This window comes from Mastomys coucha, unplaced genomic scaffold (genome assembly GCF_008632895.1).
Source record: "Mastomys coucha isolate ucsf_1 unplaced genomic scaffold, UCSF_Mcou_1 pScaffold14, whole genome shotgun sequence".
NCBI lineage: Eukaryota > Metazoa > Chordata > Mammalia > Rodentia > Muridae > Mastomys > Mastomys coucha.
Window position 1 is genome coordinate 55,912,468 of NW_022196896.1, and position 12,360 is coordinate 55,924,827.

Here is a 12,360-nt window from a genome sequence, read left to right on the forward strand (position 1 = left end):
CGTGTGTAGTCTGTTTGTCAAAGCCGAATCCCGTGCCCACCTGGCCAGAATCCCGTGTCCCGCGGAACAGGGACCCCACAAGAAATCCCGGTCCGTGGCACATATGGTCAAATCTGGTAACTGTCTAGTATAAGTTGTATAATGACTTCCATTGTGAGATACATGAGAACATCAATTCCCACACTTACAAATAAGTGTAATTATATCTATGTGTATATATGCATATATGTAATTATATATATGTACAAATATATTTATAATCCTAAGTTGAATTATAAATAAGTCAATGTGCATTCATATTATGACATGAAGCAATGAAAAGTGTAAAATTTACTTGAAACTCTTGACAGGTTCAGACAAGGCCTCTCTAGGGAGATACAATTTACAGAGTTCATGAAATAAAAACCTTGGTGATTTTCAAGCAGACATATTTCAGTCATAGAGATGAGCAAGTATAATGTCCTTGCACACTGTTGAAAGAAAATAAGCAAAAAAACTAAAGGAAGAAGACTCTAAAAGATGAGGAATTGAGGTTGGAGTCAATTAGCAGCCAAAGCAGATTTTAGATAAAGGAATACATGTAGCTGGTGAAGTTTTGTATTTTTTAAATACTCTCTTTAGATAAATAAAAATTAAGAAGGTCTTAGATTGCATGTGCATTATATAAAACCCACCTCATATAAAAGATGTTCCTCACATGAGAGATGTTCCTCATATGACAGATGCTTCATCAATGCCATGTACTTGGAAATTTTAACACAATTTCCATTCAGCTCTTCATTTCCTTTTTTTCTTTTGTTTCTTTTGTTTCATTTTATATACCTTATGTTAACTTAAGAAGAATCTTTTGAGTTGTGATTGTCTGACATCTCCACTTCTCATAATATTCATAAGCATTTTTCTTACAAATTCTCTTCACTTCAAAAGAGAAGTATCTCAATCATAGACAATTTCTATATAAAATGCTACCACTTCCTTTGGCTCCTATAATTTTTTTCCTCATTTTCTGCAATGTTTCCTGAGCTATTGCTTGGAGAGGTATTATGCTTTTCTTCCTTCTATTGTGTGGCTGAGATTGGGTACTCTATCCCACAGTAGAAGTAAACTCTTCTCTATAGACATCTTTTAAATCTTTCCAGAAATCAGTGCCCATATTAATAAAATTCCTCTATGATAGAGTAATTCCTTATTTAATCCCCTTTGTGAACTTTTGCTCCAGGTTTACAACATTTCAAAGCCTCATAAATGCAGGACTTTTATTTCTCACTAATGGTGATTTGAATAGGTATGGCCTCCATAGATTCATGTGTTTGAATGCTTGGCCATATGGAATGGTAGTATAAGGAGGTGTGGTCTTATTGGAGCATGTATGGTTTTGGTGGAGGAAGTAGATCACTGTGTAGATGGGCTTTGAATCTCCCTATGCTAAAGCTGTACCCATGTGGAATTCCAGTCTCCTCCTAGCTGAATGCAGAAGACAGTCCCTGTCTGACTGATGTTAGTTTAAGATGTAAAACTCTTCAGCTCCTTGTAGCACCATGTCTACTGTAGGCTGCCATGCTTTCTGTCATAATGATAATGGACTGAACTCCTGAAACTGCAAGCCATCTCTAAATAAATGTTTTCTGTTTGTATGTTTGTTTGGTTTTTTTAAAAGACTTTTCTTAGTCATGGTGTCTCTTCACAGCAATAAAAGCCAAACTAAAAGCCAAAATAAGACATCTCCCCTTTTATTTTTTCTTTAGAAACTGTAGCTCAAATCAATTTTTGCCACATTTGTCATCAAAGCAGCCTGGTCATTTGAATGATTTTTCTTGTTACCTCCTTTTGAATAATTTAGCACAATACAAACTTATTTATAACATTGTCTACATTGTATAGATTCACTAGAGCCTCTCCTACATCCTTAATCTAGCCACACCCAAATGATGCTCAGTTATGACGCCCAGGATTCTAGTCCTGACAACCTAGATGCCAATCCTTTTCTTAGATTTTTATGCGAATATAGCCCTATCATTTCCATGAGAAAGGCATCAAACACTCTCTTACTTTGCTATATCTCCCCTTTCTCTAGTGTATTGTAATACCTAGAATTCATGTGGACCTCGACTGGTGATATCCAGGAATCTCTGGTGGATTATATGAGCCAGTCATCTGAGAGTTCCCTTTCACTGCCTCAGACAATGAAGGTTTTGTCTCGAGAAAAGATGAATGAATATATTGCTAAGATTCAACACTTCAACCTCACTTGAACTGGTCATGCCCTCGTCCACATCTCATAGCAATAAAGTTAGTAATGTGATAATGTCTTTTTCAATAATCTTCTTTAATTGACATAGATTATATGAACATTATTTTCATTGCTTCTAAGACAAGATTATTATTAAGGTAAATAGTTGCATACTAAATCATGGACTACCTAGGTTAAAGTTTATACCTGAAGGGTATCATTATCATCTGGCAATTCTACATTTATCTTCTCATTGATGATTCTATCTAAGGTTTTAATGTTTTGGGAACCTAGGAGGAAAGGTCTTTTGCTAAAATGCAAAGCACAAATGTGATTTGTATTCTATTTCTCTTTCACTTCCATCTTGCAATCAATACTAAGTAGCCATCTAATACCTCCTTTGCTCATTTTTTTTTTTCTTGCCAATTTGGACATTAAACTGAAGGATCATTCTTAGCCTCAGTTGAATGTGTTATCAACCAATGTTAAGAACAATTGTATGTCCCATAGCTATTTGCTTCCATAGTCTGCTACTTTAATGTATTATACTGTACAGTCCACTAGTCAACTGGTAAATATACTCATACTCACATGGCAGGCTTCATTCATCAAGGAGGCATGCCATTCCATGTGATATAGAGGATTGCCACCCTTAAATTTCTTTCAGTGATGTTTTATCTTCAGCTGTGTCAGACTTGCTTATATTTCTTATCACACATAGACAGTTAACTGTCACCTGCTAACATTTGGTTTCTTTGCTGTTTTATTTATGATATTAAAATTTTATGTTAAGAATGCTATATTATTTGCAATGTGAAATACTGCCAAGGTTTTGATTTTATAATCTTCATCAAGTTTCACACTTAAAGCTTATACCACATGTCCATTCTAGAGAGCTCAGGAGAGGAGACTATCAAGTAATTATAGTGAGTGCTATTTGCATTTAATAAGCGAAGTAAATCTTGTCTTCAGTTGTAAGCTGACAACTTTCAACTTTGGTACATTTAAGTCTTGACATTCTATTTTCTAGGCTCTTGCTCAAAGTAGTAGATTATATCAGGAGGGACTTGGCTTAAGAATAGCAAAACAACACTTGAATCAATACTAAATTACAAATTGCTAATAGTTGTGTTTAAGTTCCTGACCAGCAAAGTATTTACACAGAAATAACATTATCTAAAACATGTTCAGTGCTGTCAAAGGAAGAAAGAAATGTTTCATTTGGAAGACTAGGGCCTGCTTTCTTACAATCAAGATGAATTGTATGTGTTCTTTCAATTTCCTGACAAAGGCTTTCATGTTGTCAAAGAAAGCAAAATGTTTGACAAGTCTGGGTCTTACTTGTGAATTCTTTGAAAAGACAAGTATATTTTCTAAGATATGTACAGTAAGTATCTGGAAATTTGTGATTTTTCTAAAAAAGATACTAAATGTATCTACAATATTCTTTAGAAGGACATAAATCGTATATTTTCAGGTTCAATCACTATTTCACTTGAATTAATGACAATATATTTTAAAGGAAAGAAATATTTAGAATGAAAACTCAATGACAGATTTCCATAGAGAACACTGTAAGCTTCCAGATTAGCATAAATAATAATCATCTATTGAAGAGCATAAAAGAATCACGACTGTTGATAAACTAAATTCTATAAACACTTTTAAAGAGCCCCATAGTTCACATAGAACTGAAACTAAATAGTAAAAATGTAGAAGGTGTAGAAACCCAATGTAATCTCTCCATTTGTAAGATTGTTAGAACAAATTTTCATGAAAAGTGTTTTGAGATATTTTTAATTAGTGAGATCACTTAAGACAGCTGTTCCAGAAGCTTGGAATATCCAAAATACAATCCAAAAATCAAAGAAAGTCAAGAAGAAGGAAGACCAAGTGTGGACACTAAGATCCTTCTTAGAAAGGGAAAGGAAATACCCATGGAAGGAGTTACAAACTATGGAGCAGAGACTAAAGGAAGGACAATCCAGAGACTGCTCCACCTGGGAATCCTTCCCATATTCAATCATCAAACCCAGACACTATTGTGGATGCCAGCAAGTGCTGGCTGACAGGAGACTGATGTAGCTGTCTCCCGAGAGACTCTGACAATGCCTGACTAATAAAGAAGCAAAGGCTCAGAGCCATCCATTGGACTGAGCACAGGGTCCCCATTGAAGGACCTAGAGAAAGGTCCCAAGGAGCTGAAGGGTTTGTAACACCTTAGGACAAACAACAATATGAACTAACTAGTACCCTCAGAACTTCCAGGGACTAAACCACTAACCATAGAGTACACATGGTGGGACTAATGGCTCCAGCAGCACATGTAGCAAAGGATGGCCTAGTCTGTCATCAATGAGAGGAGAGGCCCTTGGTCCTGTGAAGGTTCTATGCCCCAGTGTAGAAGAATGCCAGGGCCAGGAAGCAGGAGAGGGTGGGTTGGTGAGCAGAGGTAGGGAGGAAATAACAGCCTTTTTTAATTTTTTTTATTTTTTGGAGGGGCAAAAGGGAAGGAGATATCATTTAAAATGTAAATAAAGAAAATATCTAAAAAAAAAAAAAAAAAAAAAAAAAAAAGATAGCTGTTCCTGTCCAAAAGAAAGATAGGAACAACAACAACAACAAAAAAAAAACAGAGCCTGAAGGAAAGGCCATTCAGAGACCACTCTGCCTTGGGACCATCCCATTTACAGACACCAAACCCCTACACTATTGCTGATGCCAAGAAGTGCTTGCAGACAGGAGACTGATATGGCTGTTCCCTGAGAGATTCTACCAGCACCTGACTTATACAGATGCAGATACTCACAGACTGAGCTTGGGGATCCTAATAGAAGAGCTAGGGGAGGGACTGGTGGAGCTGAAGAGGATTGCAACCTCAACCTCATAAGAAGAACAATATCAACTAACTGGAACACACTGAGAGCTCCCAGGGGCTAAACCATCAACCAAAGAGTATACATGGAGGGAGCCAGGACTCCAGATACATGTGTAGCAGAGGATAATCTTATCTGATATCAGTGGGAGGGGAGAGAGTCTTGGTACCCCAGCATAGGTGTTAGAGGGGTGAAGCAGGAGTGGGTGAATAGTTGGAGAAACATCCTCCTAGGAGCAAAGTGGAGGGAAGATCAGATGGGGGAGTTGGGGATGGGTCACCAGGAAGGAGAATATCACTTGAAATGTAAACAAAATGATAAGAAAAAAGACAGGTGGGGCATATCTCAGATCTTTAATTCAAAATACATACATTCATGATGAAATAACTGCAGAAGCATTCCCTCAAAGCATTTTTATATTTTATGGATATTAAGATAACTATGATCTATCTAACTGCTGATAATTTATGCTTATAAAACTTTCCAAGATGCAAAGACACTATGCTATCTCATGTACTCATTTCCGTATGGTAATGACTGTTTCAATAAATACTTCTTTTCATGTTTACACTGCTAACCCATGAATATGTCCAATGACAGAAGAGTGGATACAGAAAATGTGGTTCATTTACACAATGGAATACTACTCAGTTATTGAGAATGAGGATATCCTGAGTTTTGTAGGCAAATGGATGGAACTAGAAAATATCATCCTGAGTGAGGTAACCCAGACCAAAGGACATGCATGGTATATACTCCTAGCACTTCTTTTTTAAAGTTTTTTTATTAGATGCTTTCTTTATTTACATTGCAAATTTTATCCCCTCTGAAAAACCCCCTATTCCATCTGCCTTCTCCCTGCTGACTAACCCATCTGCTTCTACTTCCCTGTCCTGGCATTCCCCTACACTGGGGCATCAAGAATTCACAAAAGCAAGGGCCTCTTTTCTCATTGATGTCCCACAAGGCCTTCCTCTGCTACATATGTGGCTGGAGCCATGGGTCCCTCTTTGGTCGGTGGTTTAGACCCTGGGAGCTCTGGGGGTACTGATTGGTTCATATTAATTTTCCTCCTATGGTGCTGCAAAATCCTTCAGCTCCTTGGGTTCTTTTTCTAGCTCCTCCATTGGGTACCCTGTGCTCAGTCCAATGGATGGCTGTGAGCATCCACTTCTGTATTTGTCAGGCACAAGCATGGCCTTTAGGAGACAGCTATATCAGGCTCCTGTCAGTAAGCACTTGTTGGCATCCACAATAGTGTCTGGTTTTGGTAACTGTATATGGGATGGATCCCTAGGTGGGAGAGTCACTGGATGGTCTTTCCTTCAGTTTCTGCCCCAAACTTTGTGTCAGGAGCTCTTAGGGTGACCAGCCTATGGTTCAGCTGGTGGATGCCCCTCAGCAATTATGACAGAAGACAAGGAGTCAGACGTGGTGCTAAAAGAGCTTTTATGTACTATATCAGGCTGTATCACACAAATTACACTCCAAAATAACATAGCAATCACTAGTATTACTAGCAGAACAATTCCAAACACACTAACATTCTAACATCATAAGCTAAGGGATTCTAACATCATAAGCTAAGAGATTCTAACATCATAAGCCAAGAGATATACGACCTTTCTCTGCTTTGCAGGCTCGGGCTCCCCATGTCTTCTTGGGCATTGGTTGTGTGAGCGCCTTATCAGGAGGTGGAAGGCAAGAGTCTGAGTCAGAAGGAGGGAGGCAAGAGTCTGAGTCTGAGCTGCGTGGATTCGTTCAGCAAGCCATCTTGTCTCTGGCTTGGTCACTTCTGGCCGTGGTTTTTAAGCTCTTTGCTTATCTCTATGTCTGCACGTTGGGCTTCATTCAGCCCTCTGTCTTTATCTGGGATTCCACTCTGGGTTATCGTCTTGCAGTAAGCTTATCCATTTCACACATTTACTTTCATTTTATTCACTTTGTCACTTAATATTTCATCTTAGCCTTCCTGGCCTTCAGACCTTACATGCTCCTTACACTTTGTCTCTGTATTTCCTACCATGAGTATTTTGATCCTCTTTCTAAGAAGGACCGAATTATTCACACTGTGGTCTCCCCTCTTCTTGAGCTTCATGTGGTCTGTAAATTGTATCTTGGGTATTTTAAACTTCTGGGGTACTATCCACTTATCAGTGAGTGAATGCCATCTGTATTCTTTTGTGATTGGATGATATTTTCTAGTTCCATCCATTTGCCTAAGAACTCCATGAATTCATCAATTTTAATAGCTGAGTGGTACTCCATTGGGCAAATGTACCACATTTTCTGTATCCATTCTTCTGTTGAAGGACATCTGAGTTCTTTCCAGCTTCTGGCTATTATAAACAAGACTGGAATGAACATAGTGGAGCATGTGTCCTTATTACGTGTTGGAGCATCTTCTCGATATATGTTCAGCAGTAGTATAGCTGGGTCCTCAGGTAATACTAAGTCCAATTTTCTGAGGAACTGCATACTGATTTACAGAGTGGTTGTACGAGCTTGCAATCCCACAATTGATGAATGCTGTTCTTTCTTCCACATCCTCACCAGTATCTGCCAGTTACCTGAGTTTTTGCCAGGAGTGCATAGGCCACAGAAGCAGAAGAGCAGCTAGGACAATGTGGCCTCCCTCCCTCCCTCTGCCTGAGCTCCACAACAGAGCTGACAACCTCCCTCTGCCTGAGCCCCAAGAGCTGACACCTGGGACTGAAGGTGGCACCTGTGGAGCTAAACAATAGCCCACTACACGGGCAGCTCATCTTTGAAGTTGATGGACTGAGAGTTGCACCTAGAGGCTGACACACCTACTGCCGGAGGGCATGCTGAATGTAAACAAACTTGACTGCCTGAGAACTGAGCTTGAGAAGATCTTGGCATCTTCATGGCTGGGACTGTATTTACTCTTGCATATATTTTATTCCTGCAGTTTTCGGTTTCATTTCGTACTTGCCTATATAAGCTCAAAATACCCCCAAGTAAATGGATGCTTTGATACATTTACTTAGTGTCTGAGTCTCTTTGTTCTCGGACCCGTTTCATTTGCAAGTCCTGTCTAAACTCCCGGTCTGAAGAGACCCACAGACCCGAGTGGAACCTCGGGCCAGTTTCCACAAGACAGGGTCCTCCTGCCTCCACCTACACCCAGGAGCTGGAGCTGTTCTGAAGCCCTATGTACATGGTTCCCTGCCAGGAGAGTTCATCTTCAGGGAGTGCTCTGACTTTCAAGAGCCAGTGAGCAGTCTCCCAAAGATCTCAACCTACTGTGAACTTTCCACCCATTGTCCACATCATAGTGCAGTCCAGCTTCATTCTCATGGATGAGTCTAATGGATGCTTAGAGTGGGCATATCTTTAGCATCTGCCTTGCTGAGAGTATCCTGAAATTCAGTTAATAGATAACCAAACAAGAGACCTAATTTCTTAATTTTTCTGTCCCATACTTGAAGGGAATGAAATGGTTTTACTTTTATATCCAATATAAAATATAAATTCTATGCATTTAAGAAGTAAATCTATCTCACTTGCTTCTAATTTTACCATAAAGTTTGTATCTGTGGCTTGAATTTCCAGTAAGATCCACATTAGTTAATTTTTCTCTTGCTTTGATAAATACCCTGGGCAAAAGATAGTTGGGGAAGAAAGGGTTTACTTTCAGTTACAGTCTGCAGGGGTTAAAGTCCACAGCTGAAAGGAAGACCACCCAGTAGTAGCAGCATTAGGCCAGATGAATAGCCAGGAAGCAGACTGATCACATTGTATCCACTCACAGGAAATAGATATCTAGAAAGGGAGGCCAGTGTATCACTATAAGCTATGCATATTGACATCATTCTTCCAGGAAACTTCTACCTTCCATAGAGTGCTGTCTCTTGGGGACCAAGTATTCAAATAACTAGGCCTATAGGTGATACCCCTTATTTAAACCACAGCAAGATAGGTAAAGATAAAGGATACTTCAGAAAAAAATCAAAACTACATTAATGCTTTTTAAAAATAAACAAAATTTAGATTTTTAATATATTGGCTGAGATGACCATCATTGGACTTACAGATTACTATAAAAGAAAGTGGTACAAAATAGGTTCATTTCTAACTCTGTAAAGTAACCTTATATGAAGAAAGCTCATGAAATCTGGAGAAATACTGCAGCATAGACTTGGCACTGGCAATTAACTAGAATTTTGGTTAAGATGACTCCCTAATGAGTAGTCTCTTCCCATCAGAAAAGAGAAGGGGGAAACCTTTTAAGCATTCTAAGGAGGTGAAAGCAGACTTAGAAGAGTTTTGAGACTTGTTGAGGAAGAAAAGTAACCCCCAACCAAAGAATACCAAAGAGGGATTAAGGCAGGGAATAAATTCTAAGATGCACAGCTTTTTATTTTCCTCTATTCATTTCCTGGGGGGGCGGGTATGAGGAGAAGGCAAAGTCACTTCGAAGAGATAAATCACAGAAAAGAAGGTCAACACTATTTTTGATTCTTACTCAATTTTGCAGGAATTGTTAGGACAGTGATTCATTTGATAGGTGGGGCAATGCTAAAGAAAAGCCACACTTTCTCACTCTATGGCTTGGAAGGAAGGAGGCGTGTCATCTTCAGAGAAAATTTAAAATTGACTGTCGTCAATGAAGAAAAAAAGAAGAAGAAGAAAAACAGCCTTAATTTTCCCTGCAATAGGCCCTGGGTCAATCCTGGCCCAAGGATAGACAGTCATAGGGAGAAACTGATGAAGAGAAAAGGGGAAGGATAAGGTATCAAGGTATCAAACTCAAGACAAGTATCAGGAGCATGCATTCAGCAAGAGCAATGCACATGGAAGACGCTCTTGCTTTCTGTCAGTAACAGATCTCAATAACTGAGGATTCTGGAGAATGATACCTCAGAGCATGTGGCTCTCATATTATCAGGAACTTTCTACATCTTCACTGTATAGCCCCCTAAGTCTAAAGTTACAGAGCTGTATTTATGCCCACAGTACAGCAGTTAATAGTTAGAAAAATTTGTGGATTCTAATATAAGTACTGGCCTTTACCAATCGAAGTGCTAAAATAGCTTTCTACAATATCAAAATGGTTATAACAACCCACAGTAAAATATGAGCTATCCCAAGGATATAGTTGTTTAGCCTTATAAAAAAATTGAGAATTTAAGTATCCCATAGACTGTATCCTTCAGGCTAAGGGTTAGGGTAGCTGCACTCAACCCCAATATATGTTAGACCTTGTCTAACAGGGTTAGCAATAGCCACAGGACACACAGAAATCCAGATGAAATCAACACTTCCATGTGGTCTACCTCCCCTAAGCCTAGACATTAACACAGCTTTGTGGAAGCAGCTACTTTCAGTAACTCCACCTCTATTTGCAAGAAGGAAGTTTCTGATTGGACTGTTATACCGACATAGTTTGGGGGGGTGGTTTGCTCCAAGTACTTTACCTGTTGCGAGAACAAAAGAATTAACATAAAAGAACCAAGATGGCTGAGCAGAGAGTCTCCCGTCTAATTTTTACCTTTCCATGTGGGTAGGTATATCTGTGGCCACTCTCTCATATCTCCTTCTATCTTTTCCTATCTATTTCTAACTTCGTATTCCAGGTAACCTACTGTTTTATATTGCTGCGGGACAGCAACACTTCCATGTGCACATAATTGGCATTCTTTGATTAACCTGGACCCTGTAAGAAATTGTTCTATACCTCATCATTGTTATTTCTTCTTTCTTATTGTGATCTTGTGATACCTGCTGCTTGTCTCATCACTATACTGTTTAATAAGAATATTACTTTTGCTAAATTAATAAAAAAGGTTCATGGTGTTTTCTTTTTAATGTTTTTCACATCACATATTCTCATCATGGTCTTCTCCCTCAATCAATTTCCTCCCAGATCTTCCCCAAAGTTTTAGTTTTAATCATCACTCATATACTTGCCTAATTTTGTTTATACATTTTTTTAGAATTAGGCCATATTTCATATTTTTGCTTTCTCTTTCTCTTTCTCTCTCTCTCTCTCATTTTCTCCTATCTCTTTCTCTACCTTCCTCCCTCCCCCTTCCATCCCTTATTCTTTATATTCCTACTTTACCCTTAAGAGATTTTCTTATTACTGGGTATATAGTACTTTGAAGTTATCTAATTTAAAAGTGGTTTAATTTTTGTTTCATATCACCATTCTTAAATATCTAATTTTGATTTTAAACATTTCATTATTGTCATATATTAAATTTTTCTCTCTAATCTCTTACTTTATTTTTTCTTCTGGGCTCTTCTACCAGGTTTTACTTCTGTTTTTGTTTTTCTGTCTCTTTTGTCTGAATGTTATGAAAATCACCAAGAAACACCCACATCTAAACAAGAAAAGTACCAATTGCAAATAGAAGCATGAAAAAACCTAAGCAATATGTCTTTTACAACATGCTTTTTCTACAACCATTCAATTCAAAGTTACAGGAATATGTCAAATTCTAGGCAAAGATTTCATCATTTCTGCATAAAATGGTCAGTTAAATATTATCAATAATGAAAGGAAGATGGACTGAATCCACATCAACATATAGGGAAAATCAAAATGGAAGAAAATTTCAGAGAGACCTCTGAAGAAAAATACATAAAACCCATATAAACACTATAAAGGGAAAAATCAACTAAGTAGTGAGATACAGAATCACCTTACAAAACCAAAAACTCTTCTCTGTACTACTAACAAAAAGACCAGGAAATATAAATTACAGATATATTTTCACTTACAATAACCCAAAATAAATTAAAATAGCCAGAAATAATCCTACAGAATAAGATAAAAGACCTCTATAACAAAAACTTTAAATCTCTGAAGAGAGAAACTAGAAAACATAAAGACTTTCCACATCCACATTATGAAAATGAGCACTCTACTAAAATTTTTTGACAGATTAAATACAGTCCCAACAAAAATTAACTTCCACAGAAAGATAGACAAAATTATCCTGAATTTCAAAAGGAACCAAAACTTATCAAAGATGGCCAAAACAATCCTTAGTAAACAATACTAGACATATTTCAGATTTTAAGATATTACAGAGACATTCTAATAAAAAATATGGTACTACTTCAAGAGCAGACATGTAGACAAATGTAATATAATAAAAGTCCCAACATATGTACTTTTAAATATAGTCATTAAATATTTATAATAGTGATTAAAGGCTAACAAAATACTGAGAGGACCTAGTTAGCCAAAGCCAGGCTGTCTCTACAACAAGCTCCAAACTG

General features: G+C 37.8%; 1 long non-coding RNA gene across 1 annotated transcript; it reads left to right on the plus strand.

Annotated features, from left to right (window-relative positions):
- Positions 1-7,504: 7,504 nt before the first annotated feature.
- On the plus strand, positions 7,505-8,108 carry LOC116088261. Its single transcript, XR_004117841.1, has 2 exons — positions 7,505-7,550; positions 7,663-8,108. It is a non-coding gene; the product is annotated as an uncharacterized LOC116088261 (long non-coding RNA).
- The last annotated feature ends 4,252 nt before the right edge of the window (positions 8,109-12,360 follow it).